Source organism: Notolepis coatsorum (genome assembly GCF_963971535.1).
Source record: "Notolepis coatsorum genome assembly, chromosome: 18".
In the NCBI taxonomy this organism is placed as follows: domain Eukaryota; kingdom Metazoa; phylum Chordata; class Actinopteri; order Aulopiformes; family Paralepididae; genus Notolepis; species Notolepis coatsorum.
The window spans coordinates 75,564,367-75,586,881 of record NC_140182.1 but is presented as its reverse complement, the minus strand read 5'-3'; positions in this window follow the sequence as shown (position 1 = coordinate 75,586,881).

Genomic DNA, 22,515 nt, shown 5'->3' with positions numbered 1-22,515 from the left:
AAAATCCTGAAATATATACTATGTGTAAGAGTAAAAAGTAAAACAGTATACACCAAGGCTGCAGTATATACACGGTACCCTATGATATACATCATACGCTGTAGTCCCGTGCATGTTTTTGGTGGTTCATTTTTTAATTTTTTTTTCATCCCTATTCTATTTTATTCTGTTCTATTCGTGACAGAACGTCGGTTCATTTTTGGTCAAACTCCAACAATAATTGTGATGAGAACACAGAGAAGAGTTACAGTCATACCAACACACAGATCCATAGTAAAGACAGCAGTCAATACTAGCTGCTGTGCGAGCCCTGAGCACACACTGTATTCTCAGTCTCTCTCTCTCTCTCTCTCTCTCTCTCTCTCTCTCTCTCTCTCTCTTCTCTCTCTCTCTCTCTCTCTCTCTCTCTCTCTCTCTCTCTCTCTCTCTCTTCTCGTCTCTCTCTCTCTCTCTCTCTCTCTCTCTCTCTCTCTCTCTCTCTCTCTCTCTCTCTTCTCTCTCTCTCTCTCTCTCTCTCTCTCTCTCTCTCTTCTCTCTCTCTCTCTCGGCAGGATTTATCGGCCCAGGGCCCTCAAGGGTTAACAACAAGCAGAATCTGGGCCCAATATATCAGCTGTGGTACTATGGGCTAATAGTCCTGGATGCACCTTATTCTGTCTCCCTCTGGAGTTCCATGCAGGCAACTCACTGCCACGAAGTCCACTGTACTGTCTTTGTCATATTGGTAAAGTATACATACTTTATGTAGTATGCAGGTTGCATATTATTATTATAATTTTTACACCTTTATTTACCCAGGGTAGGTTCTCTGAGCACGGATGTTCTTTTTCACGCCCTGCTTTACATTCACACAGTTTCATTCACACCTGGGAGCTGCCCAGTACAACCACAGTCTGACACTGTTGGCCACTGAGCAACTCCACTGTATTGTAGTAGGTCGCACTCTCTGTACCAGTGCAACTAAATGTCAGAGTCCATTTGCACTTTGATATTATGTGATAATTACACCCCTCTGAAAAACCACACAACAACAGCGTATGGGGGGTGGGGGGGGGGGGGGGGGGAGAACGAGTAAGAGCATTTATGTGTTTTATATTGGATTTCTACTGTAAATGTTTGTATGTCATGTCAAAAATAAATAAAAATAAAAAAACATTTGTTCAAAAAAAACAACAGCGTATAGAATCCAGTTACTATTAGTGCCGTGCCCCCTGCAGAACCAGGTCAGCCTGAATCAGGGATTTTCAAAATAGATTAGATTCTAATTTATTGATGTTATACAGCACAAGTACAGTACAATGAAAACACGTTTGGCATCCAGCCAGAGTGCAAATGTAACAGTAAAGTGCAATAGTAATATACAATGTACAGGTTATTAAACTCAGTATAACATATATAAATTAGTACTACTTAGTAGTAGTGCTAATCAGATGTATGTTTGTACAGAGTTGTAGTATTAATATGTACAGTGATACAGGTATGAAAACACTAAGTCATACTGTCCAGCAGCGTAACTAGTAAGAGTAGGTACGGGATATGTACAGATATAGATATAGCATCTACAGATATGTAAAAAGGATTATATGCAGGTAGGTACAGACAGATGTGGATAGATGTATATAGATATATATACCAGTCCACTTTACTTCAAAATGTACAAACACTAAAATCCTGGTAGGGGGTGAAATATATTTAAAGTAACACATTTTTAACATCGCATGTCAGTTTTTAAATCTAGAGCTCACTCAATTGATTCAGAATTAAAAACAAAGATCTGTGCTAGGGGGGGGGGGTACTCTTTTTGCTTGGAACAGTCCTTTAATACTCAGGCATCACGCGCTAAGCGTTAATTCTCTGGCCCCTGTGTGCACACACCACCCCGCTCCGTGTTAATGACACACTGGCTGACCTTTTGGAGTTCACCCCAGGAGAGCACCGATGCATCTTGGGTAAAGAATAACCGGTGTTCCCAGAGTTCCCTGTGATTTACTGGGTGGCGAGTTCACTAATTATTACATCCATTACCACATCCTCAGCATGTTATGACGTACGTGTCACAGCCAGACCTCGGCTTTATTTTCAGCATGCTTACCTTCTCATTTGCCCGCAGGGTTTCATACACATTTACATGTGTGTTGTTGTTGTTGTTATTGTTGTTTTGCTTTGCTAGTCTGGACGACAGAGACAGATTTGTTTGTCATCATCAGCAAATATAGTGTAGACAGGTATGGGCAGGGTAATAGTAGAAAGACATAAGGCATACAATTAGATCTGAATATAAATATATGAGATGAAATAAACAGTGTAAACAATATAATGAACTCTATATATAGAAATATGAGAAAAATAAACAAAGGTGCAGATGAGGGTCTGTATGCCCTATCGGTTATATTATATGTTACAATAAATATAGGCAATGAAGAATTAGAATCTGAATATATACTATGAGTAATAGTAAAAGTAAACAGTATGCACAAAGTACCCTAACTGGCATGATCAGCAAATATATTGTACAGATTAGCTTTTTGTCATGAGCGTGGGTGGAAGGAGGAGGCCGTTACTTATGATTTGTTTACTATTATCTATTTGCTTTGCCATTAGCCACAGCGGAAGCAATGGCACCTCGTCCACAACAGAAATATGTACAAGAATGTAATGACGTTTAGATTGTTTGCAGCAGTGTAAATGGCACGTTCTGATTCTAATGTCGCAATTACATCAATTCAAGATATAAGAAGTGTTTTATAGTGAAGGGGCAGCAGTTATAGTTATGGTTATAGTAGTACAGTTAGTACTCACATTAAACAGTACTCTGTGGATATATCAGTTATAGTACTCACATTAAACAGTACTCTGTAGACATATCAGTTATAGTACTCACATTAAACAGTACTCTGTAGATATATCAGTTACATTTCGTACCAGCTCTCGCTCTGCTCTTAGTGGGTTGATCCCTTGTTGCCTATAGCAACCTGAAAGAATTCCGCTACAATGCACCTACACTTGTCCCGCCACACCCACTCTCGCCCATGCACTTAAGCGAGGGGTGTGACCGTACTTCCGTTCTTCCCTTTTCTTTCACTCACGGAAGTCTTTTGCTACAGGCACACTTCAGCAGTGTTATTAATGTATACACTGTATAATGTATAATGGATACACGCAGACCAGGTAAGGGGGATAGGCCTGAGGCTGTATTCCCCCTTTTTTCCTTACCTCTCTCCCTCTGTTGTTTTCCTCTCTTATGCCTAAACCTCCATATTCCCCCTCGAAGAAAACAACTATGTCTCCTTCAATGTAGAGACCCTCTTAGGGTTTTTTATTGAATGGGCATGGGATTCGAATATGAAAATATATTAAAAAAAAAATATATATTGTGGTGGACACTAGATGGAGGTGTCTCACTTCAGAATGGACACTGATTGAGTGACAGGAGGGAGTTGACTTAAGGGTGTGGCTGTACCTTGGTTCTGTTGGATTTGTTTGGAAGTAAAGTTCAGAGACTCGATACTCCGTCTGCTCGTCTCATTGATTCACTTCCACAGTGGTGACCCTGAACCAAGCAGTGCTAGCATGTTCTCCATCAGTTCTGTTGGTTTACTGTCCCCCAATCCGTTGAGGGACAATAGGCGCTCCGCGCGCTCTGCATCTGACAGCTGGAAAATGCACAACAGCTGTTCTCTGAGCGCGTCGTATTTGCCGGCTGCTGGCGGCTCTCTCAGGCATCCCATCAGCCGGCGTGTAGTGGAGGAATCCAATGCCGCAACAACATGGTAATATTTCGTCTCATCCGACGTTATTCCGCGGAGGTGAAATTGTGCCTCGATGTGCTGAAACCACGGGGCCGGGTCATGCTGCCAAAACTCTGGCAACTTGACTGTAGCTACATACACTGCGGGAACCACAGCCGGTGGATTCTCGTTATTGCTCATATTTCACACGTCAGGGTCACCACTGTGGAAGTGAATCAATGAGACGAGCAGACGGAGTATCGAGTCTCTGAACTTTACTTCCAAACAAATCCAACAGAACCAAGCCGTGCGCACCGGAGTCGGGAGTTGACGCAGGAACAGCTGCACAAAAATAAATGTAGCGTCACCTGAATGAGACCTCTGTACGAGGCGTTGAAGGGGAAGAGAGCCAACGATGACGTGGGCTGGTCCCCGGAGCGGGTCCAGGCATTTGAGGGCTCTAAGGCTGCCCTTGCCAACGCTGCCATGCTGGCACACCCATCTCCTGCTGCTCCTATAGCCCTCACCACCGATGCCTCCGATTATGCAGTAGGTGCGGTGTGCGAGCAGTGGGTGGCTGGCGCCTGGCAGCCTCTGGCCTTCTTCAGTAGGAAGCTGCGCGACAACGAGAGGAAGTATAGTACATTCGACAGGGAGCTCCTGGCCCTCTTCCTCGCCATACGTCACTTCAGGTTCTTGCTGGAGAGCCGCAAGTTCACAGTTTTTGTCGACCACAAGCCCCTAACGTTTGCCATGGCCAAGACCACAGAGCCATGGTCGGGGCGGCAGCAGCGCCAACTTTCCGCCATATCGGAGTTCACTACCGACATCCAGCATGTAGCCGGTAAAGACAACCAGGTGGCGGACTGCCTCTCCCGGGCGCGCGTCAGTCCTGTGCACCTGGGCATCGACTATGTTGCCATGGCTGCTGACCAGCTCACCGACTCAGACCTTCAGGCGTTCAGGACGGCTGTGACAGGACTTCGACTTGAGGATGTGGTGTTTCACGACTGCGGCGCCACGCTCCTCTGTGACGTCTCCACTGGCCAGCCCCGCCCCATGGTTCCAACTGACTGGCGCCACCGGGTATTTGACACCATTCATGCCCTTTCACACCCTGGGGTAAAGGCGTCGGTCAAGCTGGTAGCGGCCAAGTTCGTCTGGCCGGGCCTTAGGAAGGACGTCAAAGTATGGGCGGCCTCCTGTGTGGCGTGCCAGCGTGCCAAGGTACATCGTCACACTAAAGCCCCCCTGGAGCCGTTTCTCATTCCAGAGAGGCGGTTTGACCATGTCCACGTAGACCTGGTGGGCCCACTTCCCCCGTCTCAGGGTTTCACACACCTCCTCACTATGGTGGACAGGACCACCAGGTGGCCGGAGGTTGTTCCCCTATCATCAACAACGGCTGCGGAGGTGGCTCGGGCGTTTATCTTCGGCTGGGTCACTCGGTTTGGCACGCCATTGGACCTGACTTCAGACAGGGGATCCCAGTTCACTTCTGAGCTGTGGAGCACCGTGGCTGAGGGACTTGGGGTGAAACTCCATCGTACCACAGCATACAACCCAAAGGCCAACGGCATGTGTGAGCGTTTTCACAGATCCATGAAGGCCGCTCTCCGGGCCACGCTCACAGATGGCAACTGGGTCGACCGTCTTCCGTGGGTCATGTTGGGCCTGCGTACTGCCCCTAAAGAAGACCTGCAGGCCTCTTCAGCCGAATTGGTTTTTGGTCAACCGCTGAGGGTCCCAGGGGAGTTCCTTCCTGGTTCCTCTGCCCCTTGGTCCACTACAGCTCACCGATCTGCCTTCCAGGACGCAGCGAGGGTGTTTGCCCCAGTTCCCACACATCACTGCCTTCCCCAGTCCTACATTCCTAAGGACCTGATGACTGCGAGGTATGTGTTCATCCGTCATGATGCCCACCGTTCTCCACTGCAGGCTCCCTATGACGGGCCCTTCCGCGTCCTCGAGCCGGGCCCCAAGTACTTTGTGGTGGACATGGGGGGGAATAAGGAGCAGATCTCAGTCGATCGTCTTAAGCCTGCTCATGTGGTCCCAAATGGGCCGGTGGAGCTGGCTCAGCCCCGGCGCCGGGGCCGGCCACCCAAGTTTTCCCCTGTCCCATGCCCTCCGGCCGTTGTTACCCCTACCTTTCCACCGACGAAGCCTCGGCGGCGGCGGGGACGGCCCCCTGCCCCTACCCTTACCCTTTCCCCTTCCACGTTCCCTGTGACTGTTAAATACAGTCGTTATGGCCGCGTGGTCAGACCTCCTAAAAGAGACTGAAGACACTGGGTGCACTGTTTTTGGGGGTTTGTTGTGTTCAGTTCCGTTTGTTTGGTGTTGCACTGAATGTCAATTCTGAATGTTTGGGGGGGGCCTGTGTGGTGGACACTAGATGGAGGTGTCTCACTTCAGAATGGACACTGATTGAGTGACAGGAGGGAGTTGACTTAAGGGTGTGGCTGTACCTTGGTTCTGTTGGATTTGTTTGGAAGTAAAGTTCAGAGACTCGATACTCCGTCTGCTCGTCTCATTGATTCACTTCCACAATATATATTTTTTTTTTCAAAATCAACTCTGCCTCTCTTTGTTAACGATAGGTTATGTAGATAACCTAGTTATATTAGTATTGGCTAAGCGTCCCGCTCTGAGCCTTACGAGATACTCCTATCTCCTGTGATACCTAATGTATCTCCCACGAACAAAAACACATGCACCCCACCTGTATGGGGCCCCGCCCCTTATGGTGGCTACCGCCCATATAACCATGACCCTGGTCATGAAACACCCTTCCTCGCCAAAACCCGTCCCAGGAAAAGATCCCTCAAGAGGGAACTCAGGGCGCGCAGAGCGGGACGCTTAGCCAATACTAATATAACTAGGTTATCTACATAACCTATCGTTATATTTCGTATTGCATCGCGTCCCGCTCTGAGCCTTACGAGATAATGGGGAAGAGCGGGCGCGAGACCCGACAGATGTACCCCCTGAGGACCCGTAAGCCCACATCAAGGGGTGCGGGGAGCCCTGTCACCCCATCCTTCCTAACGAAGGGGGGGCGCAGTCAACTCCACCTGAATGCGAACAAGAGGGAGCCAGAACCCCTTGAACACACCGTACAGGCGGAACCACGTGTGACTCAACACACTGCGGCCCATACCCATACACTCCTGCTACCCGACCAAAGGACGGGAAGCAGGAAAGGCCACAGACCCCAGAACCGCCTGGGAGACAGAACCCCCGGTCATGTCCATGAGGAAAAACCTTACAAAGGAGCCCGGGGAGGACCATGAAGCTGCAGCACAGATGGCCTCCACCGAGGCCCCACCCAGGAGAGCGGCAGAGGCAGCCACCCCACGAGTGGAGTGCGCCCTGACGCCCCCAGGGGGATCCTGCCCAGCCAGCGTGTAGCAGAGGGTAACACCCTCGCACAACCAATGGGACAGGCGCTGCTCCGACAGTGCCTTACCAGCACGAGCCCCACCGTAACAGACAAAAAGCTGGTCGGTAACCCTTAAATCCTGAGTACGGCTGAGGTAAATCCCCAAGCACGGACTGGACATGACAGGTGAAGGCCCGCATCTAACTCACCAGTGTGAGGAGGAGGACGAAACGCCTGAACCACAATATCCCGGGAGCGGAAGGAACTCCGGATATTCTTAGGCACGAAAGCAGGATTAGGTCGCAGAGTGACACCGCAATCGGTCCGAAAAGACAGGCACTCTGGATGTACCGAGAGAGCACAGAGCTCACCTACGCGTTTAGCGGAAGTGACAGCCAGAAGGAACGCGGTCCTGAAGGACAGCTGTCCCAACGGCGCCCGCTCGAGCGGCTCAAACGGGGCCAAGGACAACCGACCGAGGACCAATTGAAGATCCCAAGTCGGAGCCAAGGAGCGTTGCACCGGCTTAACGCGTCGAGCGCCAAGCAGGAAACGCTTCACAAGAGGGTGGCTGAACAAGACATCCCCTCAAACCCCTCATGATAGGAGGATATAGCTGCTGCATATACCCTCACCGTCGAAGCCGACAGTCTATCAAGGAGAGACCGGAGGTAACTAAGGACAGCAACCAGGGGGCAGGAGACTGAGTCCTGGCCCCCCGCCTTACACCACACTTGGAACATACGTCATCTGCCCGCGTAAGCGCGACAGTGGAGGGAGCATGCGCATTCCAGATGGTAACACCATCAGGATCAAGAACCTGCGCCCCTCAACGTACCCGTCCCAACAACTGACCTAACAGATGTATGGGGAAGAATCCCTGGCGGCACGGCATCGGTCCCAGACCTGCCTGGCCATGTCCAGACGCAATCCTCACCCGTCAGGATGAGGGCCGCCCCGCGACAGTACACCTGCACCCACATTCTCCCTGCCGGGGATGTGGGGAGCCCTTAGGCCGCGCAGATGGAGGACGCCCATAGCCAGCCGCCCGCCGCCTGGTGCAGACAGGGGGAGCGTACTCCTCCCTGTCTGTCGATACACGACACTGACGTCGTATCGTCCGTCCTGATCAACACCATTTGTGGACCATAAGGACCGCTTTCAACACCAACACATTGAACGTAGCGCAGACCGGGCAGCATGGTTTGCCAGCTGCCCCCTACTGCGTTGGCCCGACGCATCACCAGCGAGGGAGGCGTCGGTGAAAACGCGACGTGAGACAGCGCCGTAACCGTCCTAGGACGGAACCTCCCGAGCGTGTTGACAACACGCTCTGAGATGGATGCCCATAGCCCTCCAACCGTTGACTGGGAAGAGGAATACTCTACATCCAGTCTACAGCAACCCCAGGCTGGTAGAGACCTGCCTGGTACGAGACGTGACGATCCACCTTGACCGCGAAGGACCAGAACGTCATCAGGGCAGAACACTCCGTAACCCCGGATGACGCAGAGGCCCCAGTGCGGCCTCCACGCACTTGGTGAAGATGCGGGGAGCCAGAGAAAACCGAACGGCAGCCTCTGGTACTCATACGCTAACCCTGCAAAGGAAGCGTAGGTAAGCCCTAGGATGGAAGATCGGGGATGCGCATACGCATCCTACAGGTCTATGGAGGAGAACCAGACCCCCACCTGACAGTGTTCAACAGGTAGGAGACGATCCAAAAAATGCTGAACCTTCCCATGGGACAGGTCCAGCCTGGGTCTTACACCCCTCCCTCCCGACTTCTCGGGCAGAGAACACCGGGAGGAGAACGCCACGACGATGGCTTGCTTCGTCCACAGAGATTGGATCTCGTCGACCAGAGCTGTCCCTGCTGGAGACCCCGACAACAGGGTCTGTACCAAACCTGAAAACGGGTGGGGTTGTGTAAACACAAGTCCCCGCCTCACCATTCTCTCCATCTACCTCGACATATGGTACTGCCGTAGTCATATGTGACGACACTCCCAACGCACCCGCCGTCACGTGGCGCAGGTCCGCCAGGAACTGTAGATAGTTGGCCCGGTCCCCCCCGCTGTGCGAAGACAACCCTGGAATCGTGCGAGGAGCGCGTTCCGTGTCGGAACACCTGACCCTGACACCACCCACGAGGCAATCGCACCCAAGGGGGAACCCCGACAGAAAAAGGGCCTGTCTGATACGGGGGGCTTCCGATCAAAAAAGCCCCCCCACTGAACACCCCTCCAGAACATGCTGAAGGAGTTGTTCTGCAGCCGGACATGCAAGGTGTAAGGCCCCCATGGGTTCCTACACACCGTAGCCCTGCAGTGATATCACTACCACCCCAAACCATGTGAGCTGCGACCACTTGCCAATATTCCAGGAGTGGGAGCACCAACATGATACCTGGCCTGGCGAAGGCGAGGCCGGGGAAGCCCGCACTGTGTGCCTCAAAAGGTTTCGAGCCCCCCTGCTGACAACACTTAAGTTGACAGACGTAACACCAGGCTCAACCAACACAGTTCAAGGTGTGGGAGCCGCTTGACAGCACAACATTCTCACGGACAGACCCAGGCTCAGCCATCAACTGGGTGTCAGCCCCTGTCTCCATGAGAAGCGAAGAATGGGGCCGCATACGCTTCAAGAAGGTTCGCGGCCCGCAGCCAAAGGAACACACCCAGAGCCCCGCTTCTGAGGGTAACAGAAAGCGGACTGAGCGGGGAGCGGGCTGCTCGCGGCAAAATGACGACGGAGTGGTTTACCAACACTGAAATCACCCAAAATGGCCGATCCCTCGGCCGCCAAGACTGTCGGCCTCGCGATACCCTGTCGATTCTCCAACCAGGGCACCACTGGCGGGGGAAACATGGCTGCCTGTCGAGGGCCCCGTCATCGCCGCTGACGAGGCCGTGCTCTCTCTTCTTCTGGCTGCGCGGTGTGAGGCGGTGTAGGGCCTAGGACAATACCGCCCGCGCTCCAGCAGAAGACCAAAATCCCCTGCGGAGAGGGGAACCCTGAGCGGTTATAGCTTGCGGCTGGGTCAAAGCTAATAACGTCAACAACCTCGCGCGATGTGTCGACGTCGGCTGGCCCCAAGGCCCCTCCACCAGACACAATTTTTTTTAATAGAAAAAACACCAATTCGAACACAGTTCTAATCGTTGCCAATTCCATACCGTGGCGGTACAAGCCTTAACAGCCCACCAGCCACTCGCCAGGCCGACCCACCCAAGGTGTCGGCCGGGCGGGGCATTGTTTCAATATATCAAAAACAAAGGACTGACGTTAACATGGAGCACCAGTGGTGATTGCAAACAGCACCCTCCACTGTGGTGTGCACCATGAAAAGGTTAAATGAATAAAAGAGCTAAACCACAAAACTGTAGAATGAGCAAACCCATACACACAAAGTTAAGGGGAGACGGACCAGACCCGTCTTCATTCAAAATATTCACAACAGAACACCAGCCCTAGTTTAGCCCATTTACCAAAAAAGGTAAACAAAGCCCCCCCCCGCACTACTCCCCCAGTATACCGATTGACCGTCAGTATGAATAGTTTGAGAGGAGAGAAAGCTGTAGCAAGACAGACCTTCTCATAGCAGAGTGACAAAACGAAACAATAGCCCCCTACACAGGGCCGCCCCAGGAGATGGGGGGCCTCGCGTCTAAAAACGCACAGGGCCTCACATTTCTCCCAAGCGGCCCTGCCCTTATACTACTGCAGCCTAACGCCAGGCAATGTGGAACCCAAGACAACAATTGCCTGTGCACAGACACGCAACATGTTTACCATGTCGGCTGGACCCATAGCCCCACTACCCGACGCCAACCCAGATGGGAACACCGTTCAACACAAGGTAATACCTGGCTAGAACCTAGCCACGACCTACCCCGTTGTCAACCCATTTACCCGAAAAAGGTAAATAGAACTCAAAACCCCACAACAGCTACCGACTGACCTTCATTGATGAACCGGGCAAGAGGCGGGAGAGTGACAACATCTCACGGCGGAGACATTAAAACAGCATAGCAATTAGCAGTAGTGATAGCATGCGGCAGTAGCGATAGCATGTTAGCATAGCTTTAGATGTTTTAGCAGCACGCCCAAGACAGCTTGGAAACCGTTCCCTGCAGAGAACGTTCACCAAACCATCTTGCCCCTGGCGCCAACACACAACAAGGTTGTGTTAACAACACAAACCAGCATTACTAACACTAATACCCATGCCTGAAGACACAGGGCCTACCTGAGTACAAGCTGGCCCGACAGCCAGCCTTGTACAGCTGAACCTCGATGTGCAGTCATCAAACGAGGAACATCACAGGCCCGTCGTGTCGCCGAAAACATGCGTCGAAGATGCCAGGGGCCAGCAACCTCCGGTAAGCTTCCAACATTATTAATCTTCCTTAATCTTTTCATTCCGCTAGCTCGTATGGTGCACGCATCCAATACGCTGGGACGAAAATAGAGGAAGGGTGTTTCATGACCAGGGTCATGGTTATATGGGCGGTAGCCACCATAAGGGGCGGGGCCCCATACAGGTGGGGTGCATGTGTTTTTGTTCGTGGGAGATACATTAGGTATCACAGGAGATAGGAGTATCTCGTAAGGCTCAGAGCGGGACGCGATGCAATACGAAATATAACTACAACAAGCAATGCTGTTTGTTATTTAAGATGAGGTCGGACTCGGCACTGACAGATTTGTGCTCATTGTGCTGCTTTTATAAAGCCTCAAATGACGGCTTACAATATTTCATGAAAGCAAAGTGTTTAGTTTGTCTAAGATTTAAAAAGGTTTAAACTTTACAGCACTGACAAAGTTGAACAAAGTGCTGTACAAGTCCCACAACATACATTTTATTTTTTTTAATCGCAAAGCTTCGAAATAAAATTGAATCTCGGCCCCGAAGCATCGAATTCCAAAAAGAAATTCGAAGGTCAGCCCTAGTATACCTTGAACATAGAGTGTGGGGTAACGAAAGGGCTGGGCTCCTGCCTTACAGGGCTCCCTGTTCTTCTCCCCTCCCTCCTCAAAATACTACGTTTTCAAATTAAAAGTCCCTCGTGGCAATTTTTTGCTGTAACGGGCGTGTGATTATTCACTGTGTATTTTGGGTATGCCTCGTCGAAATAAGTAATGAGGGCTCGCTGTCCTTTTCTGTTGGAACAGCTAAAGACTGGCGGGCAGCGTTTCTTGTGTGAGGAGAATTACTGGATTCATGTGGGAACGCATTTTTTAAACAAACGCAGACCCTGAATCCGCGATTGGTGTTGCTATTATGTGTTAGCTTGCAAAGCAATGTACATTAGCACATGACCAAGGGCGCTGCCCCTCTCTCCACCCCGTCTGTGTGTTACTTTACATGATAAGGTGAAAACATGAAGGGCGACAAGCTTTGCTTATGAAACAGCCGTGGGCTCTGGGTGGACGCGTCTTTTAAACAGATGTAGCCTGGCCCCGCGGTTTGGTGGTTAGCTGTTGTGTTTGGGTGTTTCAAAGGTATATGTGTCTTTTCATTTGTAAACACAACGCACGGCTAGTCGCCGCTTCCTGTTTCACCTCATACATGTTTTCGTGTTTACATGAGGCTAGTTGGGGGGGGGTTAGGATAAACCCTCCCCTTGGGATGATTATATCCCTGGTAAAATACTGATGACGGATGGGGAGGACGCAGCTCAAAACGAGCGCGCCTTTTTCATTGGGGGATCCTTCGTGCACATTAGCGTCACGCTAGTACGTAGTATTCCACCCCATCAGCTCCCCCGACATCAGGACAAATATTTGCGTATCCTGCTCGTCACAGGGAGAGGGGCTCCCCATGCCCACACCAGTAGAGGGTGGGGCTGGGGTTCCCGGCCATTGTAAAACGTCACAGGTACCCAGGTCGTGGTTTGGTTGAAACAAACATGTAGCGATGTCTATGTTCTGTAAATTAGACAATGGGGCACAGCAAAGACAACAGATGAACACACAACAGATTGGTGATGACAGACAGGAAATTAATAAATACAAGACAACAAAGATGTATACACTGAACTAGGCCACCTGGTGGTTGAGAGACGTAGTTCAGGCGTGGGAAATGTCCATGGACAAATGGGAATTGTGGAGCAGGACCGGGGGGAACATACAGTACCCCCCCCTCAATGGACGACTCCCAGGCGGCCAGCCAGGCCACCCGGGAACGGGCAGGGTGGGAGGGTGGGATGCAGCACTGGCGAAGAGGGGCTGGGGGAAGGACCCGGCACAGGGCCCGGTGCAGGACCCCCGACAGGGGCTGATGTCATGAATGTTGTGTGTCATAAGTGCCACTATGAGTTGAAAATGGGGACCCCGATGTAAACAAGACAAACGTCTTCCTCTGATCTGCATCGCCTTAACAGTTGTGTGTATTGAGCCGTACTGTGTTGTACCTTCTCTGCAAACTGTTAGATAACGTTTTTATTTCTCTCATTCATTTCACCCCTCGCGTTGGGGTGTCGGGATGCTGTTTATTAGCAGTCAGCCCCTCTAAACGCTCCTGTGTAGTTCCCGGTCCTCCAGGCACGGGTCGAGCCTTGCTCTTGTTACCTGTCGGCCTGGGTTAACCCATTTAAAAAAAACTGCATTATATAGCCTGTATATACGCGCAGTTGTGTTTCCCGGTTTCAATGGGTTAAGGGAGCAACCTTTTCTGTTTGGGGTGATTGTCTCCCCGGTATGCCGATAGCGGAGTCGACTCTCTGGCAGAGCGCGGGTTCGGCCCCGGCTCCTCGAGAGGATGCCCCCGCATATTTTATGACGTCTGCCAATTGTGTCAAACTCTTTCTCTGAACCCCGACCCCGCGGGATTAATAGACTGGTGGGGTCAGGGTTCGTGGCGAGGTCGGCTTACTGGCGGAGTCGGGGTCCGTGACCCCAACCCTGTGAGGTTCGTGACCCCACAAGATTGTGACATTGTGCACGGCATGCCGAACACCCTCCCCTCCCCCCCCGCTCGGCGGGTGGTCCGTCGGGATACTGTTTTTACAGTCAGCCACTCTAGGCGCTCCTGTGTAGTTCACAGTCCTCCTGGGGGCGCAGGTCGAGCATTGCTCTTGTTACCTGTCGGCCTGGGTTAAGGGATCAACCTCTACTCTTGGAGTGTTTGTCTCCCCGGTATGCCAGCTGACCCCACAGGATTATGGGGGAGAGCCTCCTCCTCAGGGAGTTTTAAGAGCCTCCTCAGGAAGTTCTTCGGAGCCTCCCCCCTCAGCAGAGCCTTCTCCTCAGAGAGAGAACCTCCTTACAGAGCCTCCTCCTCCCGGAGTTTTCAGAGCCTCTTCCTCAGGGGGTCCTCGCGGCGTGCCAGGCGGAGAAGGGCCTTCACCTGTTGTAGGCCCTGTCCGATGCGCTGGCGGTGTGAAGGGTGGTGTCACGAGTAAACGCCTGGAGAGGTCTCGATGCCGCAGTCTCGTTGACCTCACCAGGTCCCTTGTCGGGTCCTGGCCCCTGGACTTGGCGGTAAGCCTGCCTTGAGTGGTCCATGGGTCTGGGACCTCCTTCGCGCCCCGCTGCTACAGCTTCGCCCGCCGGGTCGGCGTTTGGAACCCCGACCCGACGGGACGCCTCACGGGCAGCGTCAGGGTTTAACGACCCCGACCCCACGGGGTGTGGAAGCGGTAACACAGGCTTATATTTTCACGTACGTTCCCTGGTAGCGAGGGGGGCGCATGGTTGGGTAGTCGCGGACCCTTCTGTCCCGCGGTCTGCTCACCCTGTGCGTTTGTTGGGTGCTGTCCCCTCTTTCGCACAGTCGGTGTCCTGCTCCCCCCCACCCCTCACTAGGGGGGTGGGGATGGTTGTAGGGGACCTCAGCGGGTGCATTTGTCGGGCTCTCCGCCCTGCTCCGCTCCTGTGTCCCACTAAGAGCAGAGCGAGAGCTGGTACGAAATGTAACAAAGGTTATTCTATAACCCTAGTTACATGAGTACTAGCGAGCTCTCTGCTCTCACTCACTGAGGACCCCTAATTGTCTTCCGAATAACGGTCAAGACTCGGGGAGAGCGGAAGTACGGTCACACCCCTCGCTTAAGTGCATGGGCGAGAGTGGGCGTGGCCGGACAAGTGTAGGTGCATTGTAGCGGAATTCTTTCAGGTTGCTATAGGCAAAACAAGGGATCAACTAAGAGCAGAGTGCTCGCTAGTACTCATGTAACTAGGGTTATAGGATAACCTTCATTATAGTACTCACATTAAACAGTACTCTGTGGATATATCAGTTATAGTACTCACATTAAACATACTCTGTGGATATATCAGTTATAGTACTCACATTAAACATACTCTGTGGATATATCAGTTATAGTACTCACATTAAACAGTACTCTGTAGATATATCAGTTATAGTACTCACATTAAACAGTACTCTGTAGATATATCAGTTATAGTACTCATATTAAACAGTACTCTGTGGATATATCTGATATGCATTTTATTACTCTCATAGAATTCAAACTAGGAGAGAAACTCAGGTACCATAAAGACTCCCAGCCCCAACTGTGCACTTCATCATAGACAGTAGATGGATCCACAGTAACTCTCCATTACCAGGCTTATGCGTCATAATCATTCATTATATTCCCAATGGGAGGTTGGCCTCATATTCATCCAGAATCCCTGTTTAATTCCACGTATTAAACCCTGGTGGCGCTCCAGATGGGGAACGACTAGACCGCTGTTTCAATGGACTCTTCTGAGACACTCATTTAATTAGCAGGACAGAAAATTAAATGTTTTGTTGGATCTTAACTAAGTGTTGTATCTTTTGTAATGGAATGAAGGGGCTATGAGAAGCTACTGGAGGAGCATGAAGAGCGGTAACACGCTTTTCTCTGCCCGTGTTTTATGACGAGAATAAAACAATGCATGTTAAGATAATAAGCTTCCACTTCATGGGGGAAAAGTGCCATATTTGAAGGAGCAGCCTCTCTCTCTCTCTCTCTCTCTCTCTCTCTCTCTCTCTCTCTCTCTCTCTCTCTCTCTCTCTCTCTCTCTCTCTCTCTCTCTCTCTCTCTCTCTCTCTCTCTCTCTCTCTCTCAGTAGTCTAAAGATAAATCTAAGCTGATATATAACAAGAACCTTACAGCAGCTATATATATACAGTATATAGCCACAAAAGTACACACGATCAAATCACTACGTTTGAAACACCTATTACAGCCATAGCACGAATGTTTACTGTATTCTCTCTCTGAGGCTGTGTCAGTTATATTTTGCTGCCAATAACAGGCATCTCTCATTCTCTCCCAAATGCACTCTGCCTATATTATTACCTACTATGCTAATAATTATGCACGTAAGACTGTAGCACTCAAGTTCAACACTGTTTGACAAACAATCTTACTTACCCTTAGCTGCCAGAGTTGTACCCTTCCTGCTGACTTGTTGTACACAACTTGTAAGTCGCTTTGGACAAAAGTGCTCAACTAAATGACTAAATGTAAATGTATAAAGTATTGGTATTTTTTTGTGTTTTTGAAAGGGTGCTAAAATGTGGAAATATGTCTGCAAGTTTAGGCTAATGTGTTTTATTTGAACATATTTTGGACATGAAGTGCATTTCAGCCCTCTATTTCTGAGAGGTCACAGTGATGTCACAATTTGAGGTCACAGTGATGTCATAGTTAGATGTCACAGTGATGTCACAGTCTCTGATCTCTGGGTAACCAGGTTTTTGAATATCTTCCTTTTTCTATCTCAAGGCTATTGTCCCCAAGTCTGTATTTTGTTAAAGTTTTTCTTTCTTTGGTTTCAGGAGTGGCGGAATTCTCTCTCCCTCTCTCTTTCTCATACCCACTCCCTCTCCACCCCTTTCTCTCTCCCCTCTCTCTTTCATTTGTTGGTTCACTCCCTCTCCCGTCTCTCTCTCTCTCTCTCTCTCTCTCTCTCTCTCTCTCTCTCTCTCTCTCTCTCTCTCTCTCTCTCTCTCTCTCTCTTCTCTCGTCAATTACCACACTACAGAAGGTTAACCTTTCACTACCACACTACAGAAGGTTAACCTTTCACTACCACACTACAGAAGGTTAACCTTGCACTACCACACTACAGAAGGTTAACCTTTCACTACCACACTACAGAAGGTTAACCTTGCACTACCACACTACAGAAGGTTAACCTTTCACTACCACACTACAGAAGGTTAACCTTTCACTACCACACTACAGAAGGTTAACCTTGCACTACCACACTACAGAATGTTAACCTTTCACTACCACACTACAGAAGGTTAACCCTTCACTACCACACTACAGAAGGTTAACCTTGCACTACCACACTACAGACGGTTAACCATCTGTAGTGAGGTAGTGAAAGGGTTAACCTTCAATAAGTGTGGTAGTGAAAGGGTTAATCAGACCTTCCCCACCCTTTCCTGTTCATGTACAGTATCTACTGTATTCAGGAGGCAGGTACGGGGCTTAGAGAGTCTGAGGTGGAGTTTGAACAATCTCTGATCATATCTAGAGCAGACAAGCTGAATATGGCACGCTTGGTTAACGGATGAGTCACAATCGCGCAACAAGTGTGAGAGTGATCGCTATCTGACACATATGCATGATCACACACACACACACACACACACACACACACACACACACACACACACACACACACACACACACACACACACACACACACACACACACACACACACACACACACACACACACACCACACACACACACACACACACACACACACACACACACAACATACCAGTCAGTCCAACATACCAGCCAATCCAACATAATAGTAAATTCAAGATAACAGTCAATCCAACACACATACCAGTCAATCCAACATAACAGTCAATCCAACACAACAGTCAGTTTAACACACATACCAGTCAATCCAACAAAACAGTCAGTTCAACACATAAATAAATATGATCCTGAATTAGTAGTTTATTGTATCATAAAAATTTGTCACACTTGATTAAAGAACAACATTAACTCTATCCTTCTCTCTTCCTCTCTCCCTCCTTCCCTCCCTCCCTCCCTCCCTCCCTCCCTCCCTCCCTCCCTCCCTCCCTCCCTCCCTCCCTCCCTCCCTCCCTCACTCACTCACTCACTCACTTGTGCAATCTCTCTCTCTCCCTCTAGCTCTCCCTTTTCTCCCCTTCTTTCTTTCCCTCCCCCTCTCTCCCCCTCTCTCTCTCCCCTCTCCCCCCCTCTCTCTCTATCTCTCCCTCCCCCTCTCTCTCCCCCCTCTCCCGCCCCCCTCTCTCCTCCCCCCCCTCTCTCTCTCTCTGTCTCTCTCTCTCTCTCTCTCTCTCTCTCTCTCTCTCTCTCTCTCTCTCTCTCTCTCTCTCTCTCTCTCTCTCTCTCTCTCTCTCTCTCATGAGTGATGATTGAATCAGGTAATGCCACACGGAGCAGATCTTTATGTCTCCATCTCTCCTCCTCACATCTGGTTCTAGTCGTCAGTGACATCATCTGACTGCTCTCATCTAGTCTGTCTGTAAAACATGGGAAGAAAACAACATTATAAGAAAAGAAAGATTTACATAAGCACAAGTCTATCTATTAGGATTTTTCAGACAGAAACCATCTCTTGACAGTGTTTAAAGCTCCAATCGATGATTAATTTTTTTTAATTGATTGGAAAGTATGGTAATCTTTGTAAATCCGAATATAGATCTGATTCAATCCATTGTTTACAAACATTACCATTGTAAACAAACCTTTCACAGCCACAAAATATACAGAATATAATTAAAAACGTGTATTTACCTGTTGTCTCGGCAGGTCTGCAGTCAGATATGCATACTTATGCATACTGCACCTTATGTGTATACTGTATACTTACTTTATCAGAGCATACATTTAGCATTTTATTCAGCTATTTTAGGTTATACATATTAGATTAGATTTTAGTTTATTATAAATATAATTAGAGAGGGCATACATACCCTCATCTTGCACCTTGACCTACACACCTTACACTGCCTACTGCCCTTATGTGCATGCCCAGAGTTAATTATATTGTTATATTGTTTACACTGCCTATTCTTTTTATTCTATTTTTATTTTTAGTTCTCCACTGTACGATCATTTTACGACCTGTATCATGTCTTCTACTACCTGTACCTCCCTTCCCCCATGCTGCTATGATGCCTGAATTTCCCCAATTTCCACCAATAAAGGAACATCTTATCTTATCTTAAACCTTAGCATGGTGAGTCACTAGGACACTTCTCAGTAGGTCTGGAGTCAGATGAACCTTAGCGTGCTGAGCCACCAGGATGCACCTCAGCAGGTCTGGGGTCAGATGAGCAGAGCTACAATTGATATGTTGATGAGATGTGATGTCAAAAATGTAATCTATCAGTGCATTGATTATTTCTAGTGGAACTTATTCAGAGTGGAACTTGTTCAACGTGAACTCAAACACAGCAGGTTTACACAGACACACACAGACACACACAGACACACACACACACACAGACACACACAGACAGACACACACACACACACACACGCGCGCGCGCGCGCACACACACACACCCACACCCACACCCACGCGCGTGCACACACACACACACACACACACACACACACACACACACACACACACATACACACACGCACACACACACACACACACACACACACACACACACACACACACACACACACACACACACACACACACACACACACACAGTGGGAATCCTATAGGGCCTGAGCTCATCGTCTCTCATTAGACACACACTGCTACATCATTAGCCTCATTAGCTAGCCACACCGTGCGTCACCCAGCGTGTGGACGGGCAGATAGCAGGCGGTGCTGCTCCCAAAGCACAACAATAGAACACAAAGGCTGCTTGAATCCTCCCATTGCCACAGTGTCTGGGACTTATAACACGGTATGGGTTACACTGTGTACATCTTTAGTATCTCTCAGCGCACATGTGTTCATATTTTTAGCGCACATTGTGGCCGTTATGTTTGCATATGTGACTCATTCCCCCGGTGTCTGGAGGCACGGTGATTCATGTTGCGGCCCAGGGTTATGAGTGGTTATTGATGTGGCCGGTGTATTATGTGCTATATACAGTGTGCTCTCCACAACTGTACCCTTTTATTAATGCCCACAGTGTCCATTCAGTGGCGTTATTAATGCGACTCGTATACATAAGGACCTCCCCCCATTAGTCAGAGTCTAACTGCTCTGACGCGGTGAGGAGGAGCTATGCAGTCATCCTCCTCCTCCTCCTCATCATCCTCATTACCTATTTGACCCATGATGCAAGATCTCTGGCTCTGATTCAGCTATCTGCTGAATCTGCTTTTACTTATTCAAGCATGTGTAGCTACCCCCCCCCCGTGTCACATAGTACACACCTGGCTTTCTTAGATGTGAAGCCCCTCATAGTCTCACTCACGCACTCACGCACTCACTCACTCACTCACTCACTCACTCACTCACTCACTCACTCACTCACTCACTCACTCACTCACTCACTCACTCACTCACTCACTCACTCACGCACTCACTCACTCACTCACTCACTCACTCACTCACTCACGCACTCACTCACTCACTCACTCACTCACCCACTCACTCACTCACTCACTCACGCACTCACTCACGCACTCACGCACTCACTCACTCACTCACTCACTCACTCACTCACTCACTCACTCACTCACTCACTCACTCACTCACTCACCCACTCACTCACGCACTCACGCACTCACTCACTCACTCACTCACTCACTCACTCACTCACTCACTCACTCACTCACTCACTCACTCACTCACTCACTCACTCACTCACTCACTCAAAAAGCTCTCAGCTCTGAACTCGGCAGAATCTGCACCAGTCTCGGTGATAACAAACTATCATTACACCTGGGTAAAACAGAGTCCATTCTCTTTGGATCAAATAGCAAACTCAGCAAGGCCAACGCCTTCTCAGTTACAGTGGGTGACAATATTGTCACAAGGAAAGATGAAATTACCTACCTGGGTTCCATCCTAGAGGAAAATCTTTCCTGTGACAAAATGGCAACCAATGTAATCACAAAAGTCAACCAACAAACAAGATTCTTGTACTGGATCTCCTCTCTGGTAAACAAGAATACCCTGAAGACTCTGGCAGGAGCACTCATTCAAGGGTACTACGACTATGCTTGCACCTCATGGTACCAAAGTACCTCAAAGGCCCTAAAAACAAGGCTACAAACATCACAAAACAAACTGGTCAGACTACTGCTTGACCTTACTCCTAAAACCAGTGTTCGAATTATGAGGGGGCCAACGGGGGCTCAGCCCCCATAGCTAGAGTCTGAGCCCCCATAGTCAAGACCCCCTGTGGGTCTCTCAAAATCTATAATTTTTTTTTATGTACGAATTAGTATTATTTATGTTACCTAAATAAATTGTTAATAGATCATATTTTTCTTTTCAGTTTTTAAAAGAACAGAGTAATTAATGTTGTGGAATAGGCTGCATTTCACCTCCAAGCCGCTATGCGTCGCCCATGAGCGTCGCACATAAGTTTAACGCTACTCCAACCTAGTGAAGAAGAAGCAGCAAGCAGCTGCTGTAAACAGAAAGCTGCCGGTCTGTGTCCTGCAACTGAAAACATAAACACTAAACAGTACGCCACATGCCGCCAAATAAAAGGCTCAACCCGCCGCAAGGCTGTACAAAGCTGGACAGCTTTGGTTTTATAAAAAGGCCAAAGACTGACGCTGTTAGTGCAGCAGCTAGCAGCGCTACTGTCACTGAAGTTGACACTGCTAGTGCTAGTACTACTAGTGTTAGCTCTGCTGCTCCTGCGCGCAGTGCGCCTGTTATTGTTACTGCGCCGGTTGCCACTGCCAGACCCGAGTCTCTCCACCACTAGACCTGGACTGCGCTGCTACTCAACCACCACAATGTTAAGAAAAAAGTTATAATTGCCACTTGAGATGACGCAATCTATAGCTTGATGTAATGGCTTCTGATAATGCAGAGCTCTAATTGCAGATGTTGTTATTACTCTCGTGGTCTGAGATAGAAAGGCATCAACCCCTGGCTGCCTGTGTGACACTTTAAGTCGTTTAAGAGGTCATGATGTGGCGGCTGTAGCTCAGGAGGTAGAGCTAGTCGTCACTACTCGCTTTGGATAAAAGAGGTCAGTGGTTTGAATCCCGGCTCTTCCAGTCTGCATGTCGGTGACATGCTGCAGTAGTTACTTTTCTTCTTGTTGTTCTAAGAAGATGCTGCTACTTCTAATTTATTTTTCATTTAGTTCTTGATTACCTGTGCACATTTGTTTATAACATTATTTATTTAGATTTATACAAGTATTTATTTTATGTTCATTTTATTATCAGATGATAATGTTACTTACTGTCAGGGGTGTAGCTCCAGATTCTGGGCCCC